Genomic DNA, 8,953 nt, shown 5'->3' on the forward strand with positions numbered 1-8,953 from the left:
CTCCATTACAATCCATCCCCACTCAAAATGAAGTTTTTGTCCTCAAAAACAAAGATCGGACTTATTGGTATAGCCAAGTAGTGGGCTGCAGAGTACTACTCTGTACAGCATTACAAGTGGCAAAAGATAGGGGGGGAGGGGGAGTTCTTGGCATAGACCCAATAAAAGATTGCCTAATATTCAAGAGTAGTACTAGTCTATGCAGAGGGTCAAGGTCAGCCTGTAGCCACCCGGGTCAAAAGGGAAAGTGGTATCACTGCCATGCATTGGATCAGCTTTCATAAGGTCAAAGTCAAGTATAGCTGGAAGCATGCTCAGCATGGTGGTATTCTCTAGCTCTTCCATAATCTTCTTAGGCATCACCATGCTCTGTATGACTAAAGCATATGAGGCTGAAGTCACCATTGCATGGACTGCATCAACCCCTAAGTGCTGCATATTCATGGACCCTGCATTCTTAGTGATGTCCAAGCATTTAAACTGCAGGTTTGTGGACTGAAGGGGCTCTCGCATGGGGTCATGATCATCCAAATCCACATGTTGTCCATGGTCTTCTTTCTTAAACTGAGGTTCTTGTTGTGGACCATACCAAAATGGTCTTCAACAAGATCTTCTCCATCTTTTGCATCATAATAATCTAATACCAAGAGTATTTTGGCAGTCTTTGCCTTGCATGTGGCTTGGTGATTACAAGATATTGGCTTAGCACATCGATATCATAAGCCCGTAGCATGCAATTCTCGTATCGTATCACTAGTAAGATGTCTAATGCGTTTAGCCTTATATAGCAATTTACACACCTGCTCATCACCATTGGTCAGCTCAATAATAGTTCTGACATGCTGCTCATAGTCATCTTGCTGCTCATGTACAACAGATGGTTGTCCATGCTCATGACCATAATGCTCATGCTGTCCATATGGATGGTCATACCAATGTGGCTGCTGCTCATAATGGTATTCATGCTATCCATACAACATATGGTGATAATAGCCCTGCTGTGCATCAGAGGGACAATTTGGTTGAGCATATGAATTTTCTTCCACTGATGTTTGCTGCTCACGTACATAAGCATACTGCTCATATACAACAGATGGCTATCCATGCTCATGACCATAATACTCATGCTGTTCATATGGATGGTCATAGCAATGTGGTTGCTGCTCATAATGATACTCATGCTGTCCATACTGCATGTGGTGATAATAGCCATGCTACACATCACATGCATAACCATCATAAGCATGCTGCCTTTGATCACTGATCCCACAGCATTGGTCATGCTGTCCATAAGCTCTATGAAAATGCATGTCACAAGAATGTTCATGCTGCTGCCCAAATACATCTATTTGTTGTTGCCTACTACCAAAACTTTGGTCATATTGTTGCCCATAAACATGATGTCCGAGATTGCATGATGACTATCCAAAAGAATGTTCATGGTGCTGCCCAAATACATCTATTTGCTATTGCCTACTACCAAAACTTTGGTCATGTTGTTGCCCATAAACATGCTGCCCAAGATTGCATGATGACTGTCCAACATGACTACAATGGTGTCCTTGCATCCTAGGCTGACCATAAGTATGATGATTGGAAAGTCCATGAGAATAGGTATCGGCATGATGTCGGTCATAATCACTTGCTTGCCACTCCTGCATTGCATTAGGGTCTCCATGAGGCAGCTGCCCATATGGTTGCATGGAATAGGAATCTCCATATGCATGCTGCTGATAGGAACCATGTTGTTGTCCATAGGGACAATGTGATTGAGTATATGCATACATGCTGCCTACTAATGCTGCTCACTATTGCTTTAAACTTCAGACCACGTAAGCAACTGTTGCCCACTATTGCTTCAAGCCTCAGAACTGCTGCTCACTGCTGCTGTAGATTTCAGACCACTTAAGCAACTGTTGCTATTCAAGGCTCACAAACATATTCACCACTGACGCCAGAGTACTTTCAGGGTATATGCATCAAGTTCGGTATCAAGATCAACAGTGGACTTGTCACAATAAATGCAAAGGGTGAGAATACTAGGTCCTCCTCCATTTATTCATGAGCCTAGGCCTTCAAACTGCAATGTGCTAGACAACTCAAGGACACCTAAGAGGTCCATTGCTGATCACTTGAGCTACTTGCCTGCCAAGATAGGTGCATTGGCCTCAATCTCACCTTTAGTCTCTTCTGGGGTCATTAAGACTTTGACTTGGTGACCATCTGTACCTGAAGTATCAGAAGTTGCAAAAGTTATGTCCCTGAAGCACCAAACAGTAGTAAACCCTCTGCCCCCAGATCTGACCAATGCTACTGTAGAAATCTACTATTGCTTGAGTGCATAGGTAGGGTTACCAGCATAAGCTTGCTATTTGATGAAGCTAAGCATTCAGGCTCTTACTTGATGTTACCCCTAATTATTGTGTCAAAGGCCTTATCACTAGTAGCTGGTGTGAGCTGCAGTACCTATTCCAATTCCTAGTACGATTCTGAAACATATGTTCAACAGAAAGCTTCTACCAAGTTGCTGATGTTAGTGACATACAAACTCATCATCTTGGAGTGGCAATGTATGGCAGGGATTCCAATATGAGCTTAGTACCCAGACTGGGCACTTGGTGTATGCATGGACCCAAATGGAGGACTTGTGGTTGTGGGCTCCTACGTTCCCAGGACTACAAAACAGGTTGAAGCCTTGAAGCTGAGTTGCAGCGATCTCATTCTCTGCCCTACAGTTGAAGTCAGGACCCTCATATTTGGCTCAAAGGCTTTGCGTCAGGCATAAATCAACCAAACTGTTACAAGGCATCTAGTTTCAAACATTCTCTACACTTACATGACTCTTGTTTACAAGGGGCATGAGACGAGTCGTTCAATCCATTCCGTGCTTCTATGACAAACACTCTCCTCTGTACTACCAAAATGTACAATTTGGTGCAATCTTCTAGTCAGCAGTACCTACATGTAAGGTTCTTGAGCAGAGCTTTGGGAATCTCTTTGTTGTCTACTTGGAAGAGAATTGAATGTGTATCAGTATTTTTGTTCATTACAGAACTTGCACAATTCAACACACCAAAAGTCTCAAATAGTGGTTCAATTGAAGTTATTTATGCATTGGCAGAAAATAACCCAGCACACTTTTATACACCTCTGACCATATAACTCTCAAGCATTGCAAAGCACCCCATATAAAATCCAATAAGCATAATAGGATGTCTCAAGGACCCCGAGCTTGCCCTTCCAATTACGAGAGCACCTACTGAGACAATGGTGAGAATTATGCCCAGAATTATTTCAGTGACCTACTGATCTCAAAACTTAATGGTGAGCAAGTAGCTGCATTGCATCTCTGACCAACATGCCCAACACCACCAATTGTCATGAAAGGGTCTTCACGCACCCTGCCCTAGAAATGCCTTACTGTTAGGCCTGTGCTTAATTATTCTTGCACCATGAAGGTCGAGCACCCTTTTGCTAAAGCTTCCACACAAGTCCAACCAAATAAGTAGGTTCTAACGTTACTGAATCATAGGATGAGTGGCTCCACAAAGATTCAATAGGACCTTGGGATGGTCATAACAAGGAAGGCAATAATGATTGACACCTTGAACGAGTACAAATCTGAATTAAAAAAAAAAAAATCACCAAGCCACTAGGATAGTTTTAGAATGATGAAAACCTTGTCCATAGTAGCAAATCACTGGCATCCACTGTGGCTACTATATCTTCCACTGATACATCTTTGCAAGTTCTCTTTGACTGTGTTCATTACTGTAATGAACCTGTACTGCTTCACTTGTTGCATATCTTCAAAATTGATGTAACACCGCTTCCCTTTTTGCATATCATCAAAACTGATGTAACCAGCACTGATCCACTGCCCTCAAAGCAATTATCATGGTATGAAACCTTGTCAAATGGTGCTTTTCGGACAATGAGTAAGATCTTTAGCACTGCTTCACTTGTTGCATATCTTCAAAGCTGGTGTAACACTGCCTGGTAAAGAGATCCCTTACCACTCTACAGTAACTGCACACTGTAAATCCTACCACAATGCACACTGCAAATCGTTATGGGACTCCCAAATCCGGCAGAAGTAGGACAAAATGGGCTACTCAGAGAAGAAAGGGTGCAGATCAAGATCTAGAGATTCATCTCAACTGATTATTATTGCTGTCTTTATAACTTGCCCTCCATAGATGACGGAAGGGTTGCCATTGCAGAGGCTGAAGGAAGCATAGGCACCTTAGCTGAAGTGTTGGATAGTGGAACACAGAAAGAATAGGAGCTTGTGGCAGCGATTTTCTTTTTGTTATGCACCAATAGTTCCGAGCATCTCCTCTTCGATATTCTGATACTTCATAAGCCGGACATCAAACACCTCTAAGCTTGACATCAAACACTCTGCTATCCATTCTTCTTTGACCAGAGATTGGACCCATGTGCCTTACCAGGTTGGGGATATTGTGGAGTCTAGCATTAGCCATAGCTGCCCCTGCTGACATGATAATTTCATTATGCTCTAATTCTTGCAAACGGTGCTGATCTGTGTCATCACTCGACTCAGGCTCATCATTTTCTGGTGATTTGTGCTGATTTGTGTCATCACTCGACTCAAGCTCATCATTTTCTGGTGAATGTGTGTGCCCATTCCAGTTCATGCAATGTGGTGCTGATTTGTGTCATCACTCGACCCAGGCTCATCATTTTCTGGTGAATGTGTGCACCCATTCTAGTTCACGCAATTCACCTCGGTCTCCAAACCAAGAGACAGAGGCGTGACATCCAGTAGTAGCAGGTCCTGCACCTTCTTGTCACCCTCACTGCTCTTCTGGAGTGAGCTTCGACGGCTCAGGAAAGCTGGAAGATGGACAAGGATGAGACTAGTTGCCAGCCGCTTGAAGGTCTTGTGTTTTGTGCAAAGAGAGCAGCCTAGATTTTGCTCTATTCCCTTTGTGATTTAGTGAGATTAGCATTTGCAGCAGCAGCAACAGGCCGCTAGCTCATAGATATGGCACTGAGCCCATTTTTCGGCAGAAGGAGTGGAAGCGGCGCTATTTACGATCCTTTCGCATGCGTGCAAGTAAAGGTTTTGTTTCCTTAGCCTTCTGTACATCTTCTCCCAAGTGTTCTAAACGATAGAAAGGGTCTGCCGATTTGATTGTGTTTTCCTCCGATGGAAGCACAAGTGTCTGAGCATCTCCTGGATCAAACCGTGGCTTCTCTCTGCAACCTCTAGATGAAGTGAACAAGCAGGAAGGAGGAGAGAGAAAGGACTACTATCAGCATTCCTCCTTCTCATTTTACCCCAGAGATCTCATCTTTCCCTATCTCACTGCTTGTTTTCTTCTGCGTAGACTTGCCATGGCGGCTGAGACTGAAACCTTTGTCTTTTAGGCAGAAATCAACCAGCAATGCCTCTGATGCGCTTGACAAGATCCGGTTTGAGAGCTTGACTGACAAGAGCAAGCTCGACTCTCAGCCGGAGCTTTTCATTCACATCATTCTAGACAAGGCAACCAACACATTGACCATCATTGACAACGGTATTGGCATGACAAAAGCAGATCTGGTCAATAATCTTGGTACTATAGCCTGATCCGGTACTGAGGAATTCATAGAAGCCCTGGCTGCCGGGGTAGACGTCAGTATGATCGATCAGTTTGGTGTCGGGTTTTATTCTGCGTATCTTGTGGCAGAGAAGGTGGTAGTTACGACCAAGCACAATGACGACGAGTAGTACATTTGGGAGTCTTAGACCGGTGGTTTCTTTACTGTTACCTGTGACTCTGGAGAGCCTCTAGGCAGGGGAACGAAGATCACTCTTTACTAGAAGGAATCCCAGCTTGAGTACCTTGAGAGGAGATGGAAAGACTTGATTAAGAAACGTTTTGAGTTCATCAGCTATCCCATCTTTGTGGCCTGAGAAGACCACCGCGAAAGAGGTGTCGGACGATGAAGATGAAGAAGAGAAGGAAGACAAAGAAGAGAAGAGAGAAAGGAAGGATCAATGCTCCCTGTCTTCTTTTGAAAGTCTTCAATGTTGCCTGTCTTCTTCTTGGGAATGGCCATTGGTCACTCCAGTGCTCCCTCTAAGTGCTGCACTGTCCTTCTCCACTAAAACCCTAGAATTTTTACCTCAATGTTGAGAAAAACAACCTGTCATTTTTATCTTTCTGCCTCCATTTTTGGTCCAAGCTCCATTTAAGACTCCAAGAAAGGCTGCCATCTCTGTCTACAGTACTCCCTGTGTACCTATGTGTCTGAGTAACTAGGGTTTCTGACTAAAAGGAGACTAGTTTTGAAAATGAGGAGAGAGAAAAGAAAGGATCTAAAAACTAAGCTCTAATACCAATTGTAATGAAGGAGACCTAACTGTCCTAACTAAGGGGAAAGAGAGAGAGAAGGACTACAGAAAAAGAGGGAGAGGAGAGAGGAAGGTAAGAAGAAGAGAGAGAAAAGAAGGTGATGAGGAGAGAGAAAGACTAAAAGTAGAGAGAGAAATGCAAGAAGAGGAGAGAGAAATGGCTAGCAGCCATGGAAGGACAGGGAAGAAGGTGAAAGGACAAATGTGTATTCATCCCATGGTCCCTATGCAGTGTCCCTTACACCTTTCATACTTAGGTCAAATTGACCTAAGTATTTCCCCTCCATTACAACAACAAGCTCCAATGCTCACTAAGTTAACATGAAAAAATAGCTATTGGTAGCATGCTTGCTTAAGGCCTCTTAAAGATATTCTTTAATAGTCACAACATACCTTTGATGATAGACCATACAGATGATTTTAGCATCATCCAGCCTGACAGGCTTGAACCAATCAAGTTGTCAGTGCATCGTTGTGCAATGCAATGGAGAACACAGGGTCAAGAACAAAAACTTGTCTTTGATGTTCCTCTTCTAGAGACACCAAATTGAACCTATACATAATAATAATTGGGCAAGTAAGAATCAAGAATTTGATCAAATACTTATTGAACAAAAGAAAATTGAATAGAATACTTATAGCATTGCTGCATGCACTACTGTGTTTGTGGTCATCCGGCTTTCAAAATGCTGCATGCACTGCACGTCATGCGAGTCCATCGATAAAAACTCTATGGCCCTTGGAATGGTAAAGCCACAATTCATAGAAGAATAAGAAGAAGAAGTGGTAAACCTTGAGCATGCTAATGATGCACTCATCATTAATATCTTGGCACTCTTCAGAGGGTCTGGCTCCTAAGTCTTGTGGTTGGGTCATGGGCTAGGTCATGGGCTAGTAGGCCTGGGTCTCCAATTGTGGATGGGGCTAGGACTTCAGTGATGAACCCTTCTTTTGGTGCAAAATGTAAACGCCCCGAACAACGTAGTATGCTTAACAATTATGATATTTGCTTGTTTTCGAGATTTAATAGAAAAGAGAATGAACACTTAAAGCTGAAAATGAAAATTACTCACAAAATTACAGCCATAAAAATGTAAAAGTAATGGAGACAAGATTGAGGGTTGAAGATGGGCAACCCCCCCCCGAAGGAATGTATTTCTGCTCAACCCAAGTCCCTTAGGGAAGAGCTCAGTTACAATCAACCTGAGAGTGAGAAGAAGTAATTCTCACTCTCACAAGATCATGCAAAGATGTACAAACACACATGCATTATCTATTATGCAATGATAAGAACTGATTTCTTTACAGTATGAGAGAAGAAAAAGGGGAATTCAGCCTTTCTCCATCGTTGATCAGCAGTACATGGATAGGGCTTGCTTCTTGTAGCTAAAATGGAAGAAAGAGCTCGAGAAGGAGGTGCTGTAATGAATTTACAGGCTTGCTGTCTTGTAAAACAGCAGTGATAGAAGAGGGAATATGGAGGAATTTGATAATGGAGAAGTGGGGGATGATGATGGGGATGGATGGGGCCAGTTTCTGGCTATCTGTGGGTTCTTTACATGAGTTTACAGCAAAGAAAAATGATGTTGAATGAAGAAAAACGAGCTCTTATTTATAGGAGAGGGGAGAGCTAGTACAAAAGGGGAAAGTGGAGTAGCACAAGACAAGTGTCCAGCCACATGTCATGAGATGTGACAAGTGGTGGGACACTTGGAAACTTGTGTGACAAGTGTCTTGACACTTGTCTCTTCTTTATGGCCTTCCTTTTTGGGTTGAATACTGTCAAGAATAGAAACAACCAAATTTAGTAAGCACAGTCAGAGTACAGAACTTACTATTTTTAGAATGACATCCCTATGTTTTAGGACTAGCATTTTTAGGCTAATTCGAGGCTCCTAAATTTTAGGGACCTCCTAAAATTTAGGGATCTCCTAAAATTTAGGGACCCCCCCAATATGGGTGTCATATGAAAGTTTTTTCCGTGTACATCGCAAAAATGGTATCCGAATCTTCATGTGACTTTCCTATGCAAAGAAATGTGCATTTCAAGCTTTCAGCCCACACATGCACATTATACAAGCATTTCATGATCATGCCATCTTGTTGATTGTAACTGTTTGTTCTGATGGATCTAGCCCACACTTCAAGGCATCAATCCTTTCTGTGTGCGAGTCTAACCCTGATATGCGTGAGTTCTAGTCACAGGCGCCCAATCGGGTCATATAGGTGGAAGTGTGAACTATCTTTTCTCTAACCCACCGCGTGGGTCCACCATAACCTGTGACCACTCATCAGTGGCCAGCTCCAATGCACTTTTCTTTATATCTAATTAGTGCAAAGGAAATAAATTTAATAAATCATTATATAGACAAATTAATGAAAAAGGATACAAATTCTGTTTCTATAGAGTTGTGACAGCCCTCTGGCTTTTATTCAGCTGTCCTCAGCTGAAAAGCTTCTTGATATTGCTGTAGAATATTTGGGTAATCCTTCATGAATTTTTCATCTACCCACTGTGCATCTGTTGTGGGTAGATTCTTGAATTTTAGCAAGAATTTTCGTGTCACAAGGCCACTTCTCGTGGTT

At 42.6% G+C, this 8,953-nt stretch overlaps 1 pseudogene; it reads left to right on the forward strand.

Annotated features, from left to right (window-relative positions):
* Positions 1 to 5,011: 5,011 nt before the first annotated feature.
* On the forward strand, positions 5,012 to 6,149 carry LOC148037582 (uncharacterized; annotated as a pseudogene).
* Positions 6,150 to 8,953: the final 2,804 nt, after the last annotated feature.

The sequence above is a fragment of the Lygodium microphyllum genome, chromosome 4 (assembly GCF_053477565.2).
Source record: "Lygodium microphyllum isolate KBCC chromosome 4, Lygodium_microphyllum_v1.1.10, whole genome shotgun sequence".
Taxonomy (NCBI): Eukaryota; Viridiplantae; Streptophyta; class Polypodiopsida; order Schizaeales; family Lygodiaceae; genus Lygodium; species Lygodium microphyllum.